This window comes from Onychomys torridus, chromosome 12, assembly GCF_903995425.1.
Source record: "Onychomys torridus chromosome 12, mOncTor1.1, whole genome shotgun sequence".
Lineage (NCBI taxonomy): Eukaryota > Metazoa > Chordata > Mammalia > Rodentia > Cricetidae > Onychomys > Onychomys torridus.
This window is the reverse complement of record NC_050454.1, coordinates 66,421,524-66,433,419: the sequence shown is the minus strand read 5'-3', so window position 1 is coordinate 66,433,419 and position 11,896 is coordinate 66,421,524. Positions and strand designations below refer to the sequence as shown.

The 11,896-nt window shown below is 37.3% G+C and overlaps 1 pseudogene; it reads right to left on the bottom strand.

Moving 5' to 3' along the window:
- Positions 1-6,055: 6,055 nt before the first annotated feature.
- On the bottom strand, positions 6,056-7,879 carry LOC118593870 (annotated as a pseudogene).
- Between the last annotated feature and the right edge of the window lie 4,017 nt (positions 7,880-11,896).

The following is an 11,896-nucleotide window of genomic DNA, read 5'->3' as shown; positions in this document are numbered from 1 at the left end:
CTGGTGTGGGACAGAGAAAAAAAACCAATATTTTTATTTAAAGCAGGTTGATTTTAAATGAGATCTCTTTCTAAAGAAGAAAAGGGGATATGATACAGATATAATAGGATGAAAGGGTAGATTAAGGAACTTACTTCTAAAGAGAAACAACTTGTTTAAAATGTTTTACATTGGTATAGATTTTAGTCTATTGATACAAACTTAAAGTTAATTTTGTTATACTGTGTGTATATTTCTAATCGTGTTTAAGGTATTATGTTTGTATAGCTCATTTTAAATTGAAATGGATAATTAAAAATAGATTAATAATTAGTCATCTATGATAATCATACTCGTAGCCATGTTAGTTAAGTCTTCTAGGTATACATAGAGATATTTCAGATAGATAGGTAATCTTCAAATACTTCAAAGGCCTACAGAATATGGCATTTAAAATATTTTTAAAATTTAGACTTTCTGGACAGTGAGACATGTCTGCTCCTGGCAACACCGATTTACTTCAGAGAGGAGAATGGGCATTGAAGACACTTCGTATCTTATCTTCACCTTGGCAAAAATAGCCATTTGGGCAAGAAAGTGTTCTTGCCTGGACTGTTTGATCAACTGGACATGCAGGACCCATAGAAAGGTGACCACTAAACTTTGTTTGACAAAATGGTCCTTCAGGTTCCTGCTTCGCAGAGGAAACTGCCAGACATTCTACAGGACACTGAGAGAAGTGACCAAGAGACTCTAGCCCTGTGGGCTGAAAACAGATGCCCCAACTCTACAAAGGAACATTAGGTGACTGTCCAGGCTGCCAGCTGTCTCTGTCTACTCTTATAAGGCTCCTGAAAAATGGTTACATCCTTCTCCCGGTTCCCAGGTAATATTATATCCTTCTGATGTCTTTGATGTGGTTGAAGACTAGATAGTTATAATTTCCTCAATTATGATAAAAGATAAGTTAGATATAAAACCTTAAACTCACAAATATAAGATAGATAGGATATCTTCTTTAATATTATAACTGTAATTCTTGCTTGATAATTGTTTTGTTATATGTAATTGTACTATGTAAAAGTTAAAACCTTCCTTAAAACAAAAAAGAAAAGGGGAAGTGCTGTGGATATCGCTCTGTGTAAATAAAGTTCTGATTGGCCAGTGGCCAGGCAGGAAGTATAGGCGGGACAAGAGAGTAGAGAATTCTGGGAAGTAGAAGACTGGAGGGAGACACCGCCAGCCGCCACCAGGAAAAGGGAACATGTAAAGACACCGGTAAGCCACAAGCCATGTGGCAAAGTATAGACTAGCAGAAATGGGTTAATTTAAGATAGAAGAAGTAGATAATAAGAAGCCTGCCACAGCCATACAGTTTGTAAGCAATATAAGTCTCTGTGTGCTTTCTTGGTTGGGTCTGAGTGACTGTGGGACTGGTGGGTAAGAGAGATTTGTCCTGACTGGACCAGGCAGGAAAACTCTAACTACAATAAACACTGATTTTCCCATGCTTTTCAATTATCACGTACAGTTGTAGTCAATGAGAATAGTGATATTAGGGTTCACAGTGTAGCGTTCAATACTCATCTATCTTTCTCTGGGGGCCTGATAAGAGGGTTGCCAAAGATGGGAGAGCTACAGGGCTTTGGGTTAGAGTTAAATGTATCGATCCTGTGTTGTTCCAGGGTTTTCTTCCTGTTGGGATGAGAATACAGTGGTTTTACTATTTTATAAACATGTGTACCATGAAGTCCAACATGTAGTTGGTAATGATTTATTAATTCTTCTATAGAGAATTAGGTTTCACGGTGTGTTCAGGACAATACTATCTTCAAAATCAAAGATGATGAAGGGGTGCCTGCCATTTTTAACACTGCAGGAAAAATCCTAGGCTTATATGTAAACCAGGATGATTGTCAGAGAATCCTTCAATGTTTGCTTCATCACCGTCTGATGACATTATGTCAGTAGCTCTATTGGACTGAATAATGTTTTTGCAAACTTTATGGCTATAGAGAACCTCTAAATGTAATCATATTTGGAAAGAGGATTTTGTAGACATAGTCACATTTTTGTAGATGAGTCACACTGGATTTGGGTACAGTCTGATTGAAAGGCTGGGGTACCATATAAAGATGGGGTAGAGGAGTAAAATGTCTGTACAAATACACTGCAAGCTCCCACTGGATACAAGGGGACACATGTGGAGCATGTATTCCTGCCGAGCCCACAAAAAGCACCAACTCTTTGACATCTTAATTTGTAGCCTTGGGTCTTCTCAAAATTAAGAATAACCTTCCATTGTTTAAGTTAGAATTTGTGGCAATTTTCTGTGGAAGTCCTAGGAAAATAATGCAATATATATTTTTTTATGGATGCCTGATCAGACCAAATGTGGATACATTAGCTGTGAGGTTATAATGCTGAATAAGCTCTAGAATGGACGTGCTCACAATGTAGGCATTGGGTATAGGATCAATATTCTGGGAAGCACTATAAGCATGAAGTCTTTTCCAAGTGGCCATCTTTAGTGTTCTGGGCAGCAATGATACCACGGGCTATGATCAATTGTATTTAGTTAAGTTTTTCTATAATGTTATAGACTCATGACTGCACAGGCTCAAGCCAGTCAAAATTTACAGGTAAGAGATGAAATCCCAAAGTTCCACTCCTAGCTTAAGGGATACTGGTAGTCAATGGCTTCTGGAGAAAGGATGATCATTATGTCAGGGAGTTGGCTGGATGTTGGGCTGCCCAGTGCTTCAGAGATGGCTCTATTCCTCAGAACCACATCCCAACAATCATGCAGGTCTCATTCATTGGGCACAGTGGGATGGTATACATTGCATACACATATGGAATTATCAAAGAACATACAGAAATACAAAATAGAAAATAAAGGCTCTGTTGTCTGGAAATCTTACTAAGTATATCAGAAAAAGAAATCTTACTAAGTATATCAGAAAATATCTAATAAAGGATGTTTTCTCTGTTTACATGCAATTGGAAAATATAGTCTTAAGCATCCTTTGGCAGGGGTGGACCTTCATAAGCATCCACCTTCTATATTGAGATGTTGGCTGGGTTGGTCTTGTGAATTTCTTCTCTCCCCATCTATCAACCTACTTTAGAAGCACCGGGAATACAGATTTGGACTACCCCATGCAGCTTTACACATGTTCTGGGAATTTGAACTCTGGTCCTAATGCTTGTAGGGTAAGTGTTTTACTCACTGCACCATTTTCCCTGCCACAGATTTGATTTTAAAAAGCCCTACAGTGGAATTTTGATTTGTACTGTAAGCTAAGACGGTGGATCTCTGAAACACTTGCTGCTGTGTTTTCTAGCACTTCTTGTGAGTGAACACCCATTTGAGGAACCCATTGAAGATCACACACGGGTCATATAATTATGGTAACTTCACAAGCCTCATATCTGCCAGAACCTAGGATCTTAAAATTTTTCAACTTTGTAAGTTATGGCAACTTTGCTTGATTATTGTGATCATGCTTGTCAAACAGATATCTTAAAATTTTGTGCAAAATGTGGCTGGAGACGTGGCTCCATGCTTAAGAGCACTTGCAGCTCTTGAAGAGGACCTGGGTTCAGTTCTGAGTAGCTACATAACCACTTACAACAGTCAGTAACTTCAGTTCCTGTAGGCCCTACAATCCTTTCTCGGTTCTGAGGACACCAGCCATGTACATAGTTAACAGATATCCATGCAGACAAAATAATCATACACAAAAAATAAAACAGGTTAAAAACCCCATGCAAAACGATTTACTAATTTAAAATATATTAACATTTGTTAATTTGATTTATATTATTTTCATGGGACAGTACGTCATAAATAACTAATAAGTTGGTTATTTATTAAATGTCATCAAATATATTATTTTAGTCATGCAAACTTTTAAATCAATATCAATTTTTTTGGCATTTGAGACAGGGTTTCTCTGTGCAGTTTTGGTGCCTGTACTGGATCTTGCTCTGTATACCAAGCCGGCCTCGAACTCACAGAGATCCTCCTGGCTCTGCCTCCCAAGTGCTACGATGAAAGGCATGTGCCACCACCACCCAGCTTAATATCAATATTTTAACTCATAATCCTTTGCTGGGGATTAAAATACAAACAAACACTGTCCAGATGAAATCTGACAGAAGACCACAGAACTCCATGTTTTAGAACAGCTGGGTCCAGGAAACTATCTGTATGTACTTCATGTGCTGTGGGAATCCAGAAAATGTGAGCAAATGGCATTAACAACACCACAGAGGGAAATGTCTTCACATGGGTACTTCTACAGATTGTTCCAACATGAAGAACAAAATGGCAACTAAGGAATGTCAAAGTAGGTGAAAATAGTCTTCCCTAGGGAAAAGTACACAATTGGTTATCTAATCCCAGTTGGTCAGTATTGAAATCATTTATACTTGTGTGTGTGTGTGTGTGTGTGTGTGTGTGTGTGTGTGTGTGTGTGTGTATGTGTTTGTGTATATACAAGTAACACAATACAGACTGTACTGATTGTATTTAATATATTCATAAATTAGAAACACATACACACATACACTTAAAGAATAAGAGCCTAGAGGCAATGAATTTGAAAGAGAGAGTAAGGTGGGGCAAATGGGAAGGTTGGAGGGAAGAAATAGTAAAATGACATAATAATATTTTAATTTCAAAAAATTTAAAATATAAGATGGTAACTATATAGTTGATAACAATATGTTATAAACCCAAAATGTTCAAAGAGTGTAAGTTGCAAGAATACATATAACAGACATACATGTGTGCCTGTGCTCACACAAACATACCTAGGAAACTTAGTGACAAAAAAGAGCTCCATTGTGAGAATAATTATACAACATGTATTTACAAAACTATGCTGTTATATGCATACATATATATACACATACATTTAAGTCATGTCTCATTAGGCCCCCAAATATATTCTAATTGGCTAAAAATCCAGAGATTAAAGCACTAGTAGTATATTGCTTTAAGCAATGCCAGAAATGTTGGCTGACACATGATAGGAACACAAGATTCACAATCAATAAATCATCAAAGGCAAATGCTGCATATCATGTACTTTATGCCTGTTTAGAATCTGTTGTAAGATGTTGACTTTATGAAGACTACAGTAACACATGAGAATATTCTAGAGTTTGTAAATATAGTACCTTGCCGTGCGTGGAAGAGAGCATCCCACAAACTCTAGTCCTTTACCAGGCTCTTACATTCTTTCTATCTGCTCTTCTGGGATGTTTCCTTAGCTTTGGAGTATGTGACGTAGGCAGGCCTAAGAAGTCGACAGTCACTTATTCCCAAAACTTTAATCGTATATGAGTCTCTGCAGCAACTGGAAACCAGCTACACTTTTACTATTGAAAATTGAAAATATATACTATGTTTTCACCTCCAGGCAATGAACGCAGTCTTCAGAAATAGACTTTATACTGAATTTCAGGTTTGCCCATTTTCATAGAACTCATCCTTCCCAGAGTTTGCAGTAACTATGGCCTGTGTCCATATGGCTGTGTACCTGACCTATCTGTAAACTACCTGCGAGAGTTACAAAGAATCTTTGACACTGATTAAGCACCAAGTCTTCCTTCATTGCCTATATTATTTATTGATTGATTGCAGATGTGCTTATATGGACTTGAAACATATAACCTGTAAGGGGCATCCTCAAACTGTGGGAACAGCTATGAGTCAACCATATTTGGTGGACCCTGAAACCCATGTGTTAGAGAGCATTACCATGGCTGTAGTTTCAGTCATGAAGAGCCTTTGTGATTTTTCTCAAAGGAACTTCTGGGCGTTTTTGTTGTCTCTGAAACTGGGCCTCATTATTTGCTTGGAACTCACAATGAACACTAGGTTGACCTTGAACTTGTAGATCTTCCTGTGTCTGCCTCCTGAGAGCTGAGATTCCTGGTATGCACCGCATGTCCAACTCCCAAGAAACATTCAAAAAACATTTTCATCTTAACATTAGTTCAGTCCTCTTTTTTTGTTTGTTTGTTTTGTTTTCAGGTTTATTGAAAACATGACAGAAGAGATTCAAATAGCCCCACATGGTGTTTTGAAATTCATCCCAGCTGTAGGCTGAGTGAGGATGGAGAGGGCGCCAAAGTCCAGAAGCTCCAGCATTTCTTTGTGTCAGGATCTACCTCAAAGATTTCCTGATCTAGGGCTGAGACTTCGGGAACATAATTATCTCTCTTCTCTCTCTTTTCTGCAACTTGTCAGAGATACCTCTAGTAAAGAGTATTCAGACATGCATGACATAGCAGCAGCAGCTATCTTGTTGTAGTTTCTTGCTGGGGATGATGGCGATCTCTTTGAACACACACTTGGTGTAGAAGTCATTACCCAGGTGCATGTAGTAATTCTCAGTGATGACCTGGTTTGCTTTCTTCACAGTCTTGGTCAAATGCAACCCGTGTTTGTTGTAGAATATTCCCTCACACTGTGTGAATAGATGTCACTATGATTGGTTTAATAAAGAAGCTGACTGGCCAATAGAAGAACAGAATAAGGTTAGGCAGGAGAGCAGGACTAGGAGAATGCTGGGAGGAAGAAGGGCCGAGTCTGGAGTTGCTCTCCAGAAACAGAGGGAGCAGGAGATGAATGTGCCATGTTAATAAAGGTACCACCATGTGGCAGAGGGTAAATAAGGAATACAGGTTAACTTAAAATGTAAAGAGATAGTAATAAGCCTGAGCTATTGGTCAAGCATTTGTAATTAACATAAACTTCAGTGTGTTTATTTGAGAGTGGCTTTGGGACAGGAAAACTCTGCCTACACATATTGGCAGGTCCTGGTAAAAGAGGAAACAGGGAGCACTAGTTCAGTCCTCTTGGAAAAATACTCATAGTTATAATTCATATAGCACAATAAATAAGACACCCTCCTGAGAATGAGCTTTGTCATAAAAAAATCATAAAATTATTGTATGTTGAAATGTGTTTCCCCAAGTGGATGTTTTAATCCTAATATGAATATCTGTGAATGTGACTCTACTTGGACACAAGGTCTTTGTGTATGCTCAAACAAAGATGGTATTTTCCTCTTGGAAAGGAAGACTTTAAACATAGGAATGGAAAGAAGACGGTGTGAAGATGTAAGCAGAACCTAGTATTCAAGCTAAGAAAAGTTCATTGCTCCCAGGAGCAAGGCGAGAGGCCTATGATTCTCTCTAACACTCAGAAGGTTCTCAGTCTGTGTTTTTAATTTTGGAATTCAGTCTTCCACAGATAGGAGGAAATAAATTTGTTATTTATAGTAACAAAACACTCAGGGTATTGGTTATGGTCAAAATACAGTGTTTTATTAAAATTTATTCATTTATAGAATTTTCCTGAAATAGCCATAAAATAAAGAAGTGGTTAAGAAATATTAACAGCTTCAAGAATAAAAGGAATTTGCTAATTTAATTTGTATAAACTTTATTAAATTTAAAACAGAAAAACATCTTAGAAAGATAAATTTTTTTCATAACATTTATCTTTTTCTTGTTGTGACTCTAATGTTTCATCAATTACATTTATAAACTATAGAAAATTTAAATAAATATCCAACTACAATCCTTACCAACCAGAGGAAATTACCATTTCAATTTTACTATTTTCTTTCCAGTCTTTCTAAAATTAAAGACTTATATGTGTATATATTTTTTGACATTTTTTTTGAAAAAAAAAAAGGATTCTAATTTGGTTTCATTTTAAAAACATGAGCTCACACGCTGCTAGCAAGTCTCTTGTTATGCTATTTGATGGTATATTGATGTACCTATAACCAACAGCTTATATCTTAAAAACAAATGCATTTTATATTTTATGCCTACCATTTACCGTAAAGTAGATCTTTAAAGAGGACAGCATGCTACCATTTCACTTAAAGTGTTTTATGTGGATGGGAACATAAAGCAGCAATCCAAATGTGCTTCCCGTGAAGCATCTAATGGCAGCAGCACTCCCTAGCAGGTGCTTTGGAGTGGCTTACAAATGCTCTGTAAATGCTTCCACACAAAGCGTTGGTTCACAAGCCTGTGGCTCCAGGCTGAAAGGTGGCCTTTTTGTGGTTGTCCTCTGAAGGCCAAGGGAAGGAACTGAAGACTCATTAATAATACCCTTTCTTTTTCATGTAGTCCTCAGAATGAAATGCTCAAAATATTAAAAGACCCCCCCAATGGCTTTATTTGGTGCTAGTCATAAATCCAGCAGCCCACTGACTTACTTGTGCTTCCTCTTAGGATTAACATTCATCAGAAGAATGCGGCTATCTATGTTAATGGCGTTTCAAGCCTTTGCTTACATAAGAGCTTCGAGATTTAGCAAAAGAGTCTCTTGGTTAAATTTCAATGTTGTATAAATAGAGAATAAAGTACATAAGTATATCCCAAATATGATATAGGATATACCACCCTACATCAAAGCTGGCTTTCTGTATTCACACACTCAAAATTCCAGGGAAGCTCATACTTATGTGCTCATTCTTAGTTGAATTTAAGAGATAATTTTCTGTTTGATCAGTTCACATTAGTTAAGGAGAAGATAGATTTTCTCCTTAAATAGAGAAGCTGAGGAGACTAGCAAAGAAGACATTTTCTTGGGCTGGATTTTATGTAACACATCAATTTTCTTTTAAAAGAATATTAAGTCTCAGACCACTAATTCTACTTAGTTACTTAAGAGGAAATATCACCCCAAAGAACGCATAGAGAGAATGTCTAAATACTGTTCAGATCTTACTGATTTTACCACTGCCATCCATGTTGTGTAACTAGAGACTCTTTGGCCTAAGGGCAACCTTACTGTGTACTTCCAAGGATCTTGATTGCTCTCTTTCTATCAGATAATTAAAATATTAATGAAAATGATAGACACAATAGACAGGGTTCACCATGGTGTTTATTGGATATGAAGTCATATTATTTTTGGAGGATGACTCTGGTAAAAGGTTCTGATTAGGTATCATGAAATTGAACTTCCCTGGCATATGTGGAAGATAAGAGCAAAAAACCAGACCTCTAGGTTCACTGGTAAAAAGTAGCCTATTGGGGTTTTAAGGACAGAATTTCTTGGGAAATAGTAGGTAGGTAGTCATACACTTCTATATTCTCATCTTAGAGATGTTATGACAACTGATAAATATTGGATTCTGAAAACTGTAAACGATACAAGTGCCGTTTTAAATGTGAGGAGATAGAAATGAAATGAAAGTATTCTAAGGAATAGTAAATATTAGAAACATGCTGGAGTTTGAGGAAAATGGTTTGAAGAAGTGGGAGGGATGAGGCAGAAGACATGGATGTGCAGGGACTTCAATTTGGAGGCCGAGGATAGCACATTGATTATTTTCAAAATGAATTGGCTCTAAATCAACTGTGAGTAGAAAGTGAATAATGAAGAGGCAAGAAGCCAACTTTTGGCTTAGGAGATACAGCAATAAATTTAACAAAGTTCAAAACTTCAGTGCAAGATATAATTATAGATTAGTGAAGAGAAAGGTAACATGTTATTTAGAATCCACACTTGTGGAATATGTATTTGCAGTGTGGCTCCCTGAGAACATGTGCACAGATAATACAAGTTGCTTCTTAAAGTGCGTGGTTGCTTTGGAGTAACTGAAAACTGAAGTTCATAAAACGAGGGAGACTTTTATGACAAAATGAAACAACAGCAAGCTTTTATTACATGACTTTTTATGTGAGAACGGGAAGACAAAATTTAGGTGATCTGCCCAGTTCAGAACTCTGGTCACATAGAAAGATCCCAGGATGCTACACTATGCTTCACTTCCAGGAAGTTTCATTTATAACCCAGCTGTATCCTCATCTCCTGACTGTATGTGTTTCAGTCACTACAGAATGTGTGTGTATGTGTGTGTGTGTGTGTGTGTGTGTGTGTGTGTGTGTGTGAACTGTGCTTATGGCTCTTGTGATGGTTGTGGGTGTGTCATGTCAAGAATTTCCACTGTGGCTAAGATAGCTACATTTTATTATGGAAGGTTTGGAGATTTGCTTCTGGAGTATCACCATTGACTACTGTCTCTTATTTAGTTTCTTAAAGATTCATTCTAATCCACCTCAATCCTAACAGTACTTCACTGAAGAACTGAAATCATTGCATGGTACGAACCTCATTTGACTTCAAAGTCCCTCTAAGTCCTGAACTTGATGTGGTATCATCCAGAGACTGGACCTATGATTGATGATTCTAAAGTTTTGAAATGTAAAGACTCAGTAGGTGTGTACTCATGTGAAATGACACCTATCTTGGATTTCTGATTCTCCTGAAATCCAGGCAATAGATTTCAGCCATAGATTCTTAGACACTGGCTTGTAAACTTCAATGATCACTTTTTGTATTTGATACTGTACATGAAAATTTGAGTTAATCACCATATTCTGGGATAATATATTTGTAATCTAAGAAATAAAGTTTGCTTGAAGATCAAAGGACAGAGGAAGCCACAGCCACCACCTCTACCTCACCAGCTCCTCAGCCTGATAGAGCTTCTGCAAGAGAGTGAATTCCTGTCTCCTCCCGCCTTATATTCCTTTCTCTGCCCAGCCATATCACTTCCTGTCTCAACCTTCTTAGTGCTGGGATTAAAGGTGTATGCCACCACTTCCTGGCTCTGTTTCTCTTTTAGACTGGATTGATCTCATGTGTGGCCTTGAACTCACAGAAATTCAGACAGAACTCTGTCTCTGCCTCCCGAGTGCTAGGATTAAAAGCACGTGTCACTGCCTGACATCTGTGGCTAGCTCTGTGGCTGGCTCTGTCTTCCGATCTATAGGCAAGCTTTATTTCTTATATTACAAATCTGTCACCACAATATTCACTTCCAAATGAAGACCAATTGATTACTATATTTTTAAACACACACACACACAAAATGAAGAAAGGGACCTTGGGAAATAGTTCAGAGAATAAAGTTTTAGTGTGCAAATGTGACCATGCTAGCTCTCCAGAACCCATGACTTAGGTAATGTCAGAGGCAGAGATAGGAGACCCCCTGTAAGCCCCCAAAACAGCCAGCTCAGTTATACAGTGGTGGACAGCAAGAGACCCTGTCTCAAAGTTGAACGGGGAGAATGACAGCTGAGTTTGTACTCCGGCTTCCACACACATGCTGTGGTGTGTGTGTGTGTGTGTGTGTGTGTGTGTGTGTGTGTGTGTGTCACATGCTCATACACTCACACATTTACACATACAGAAATTGATAAAGGATATATAGTGGTCTCCATTTTACTAAGGGAAATGGATTATAGTTCTATCTCACAAGCAAAGTTGTAATCACAAGACACAATGGCTAAAATCAAAGTTCCAAAACTGTGGTAGGATTATGACATTAAATAATAGGTTTAAGTAAAATATTGATCCTCCATAAAACTTCAAAAATCTTCCATCCTTCAGAATTTTTGGTGAATATAAACCAGAAGGCTGTATAAACAGCACACAATGAAGATTATACTTATATTCCAGAGCTTTTAATTAGAAGAAAATAAAAACCAGCAAAGTTAATATGACATGTAGTAATATGTAAGCTGTTAGTGTATTATACAACTGTGCTTCGTTAAAAACCAATTTTCAAGCATTTAATTAACCAAACAAGTTAATTATTTTTCTTTTCTTTTTAACATTTTTATAATAAAAAATCTAGAGATATAGTACCAACAAGACTTTATCAATCAAAGGGGAAATGTTAAGTGCAAATGTTGACTTATGGTTTAAATCATATAAAATTGATTTGAATTAGAATACAGGGTTATTTAAGAACTAATCCTGAAAGTAGAAGCAGAGGTTTGTTGGGAAGTAAGGTTTACTGGATAGGTGGGTGGGTAGGGGTTTTGGGTGGGTAGGTAGGTGAACAGGAGAATAAGAGAGGGT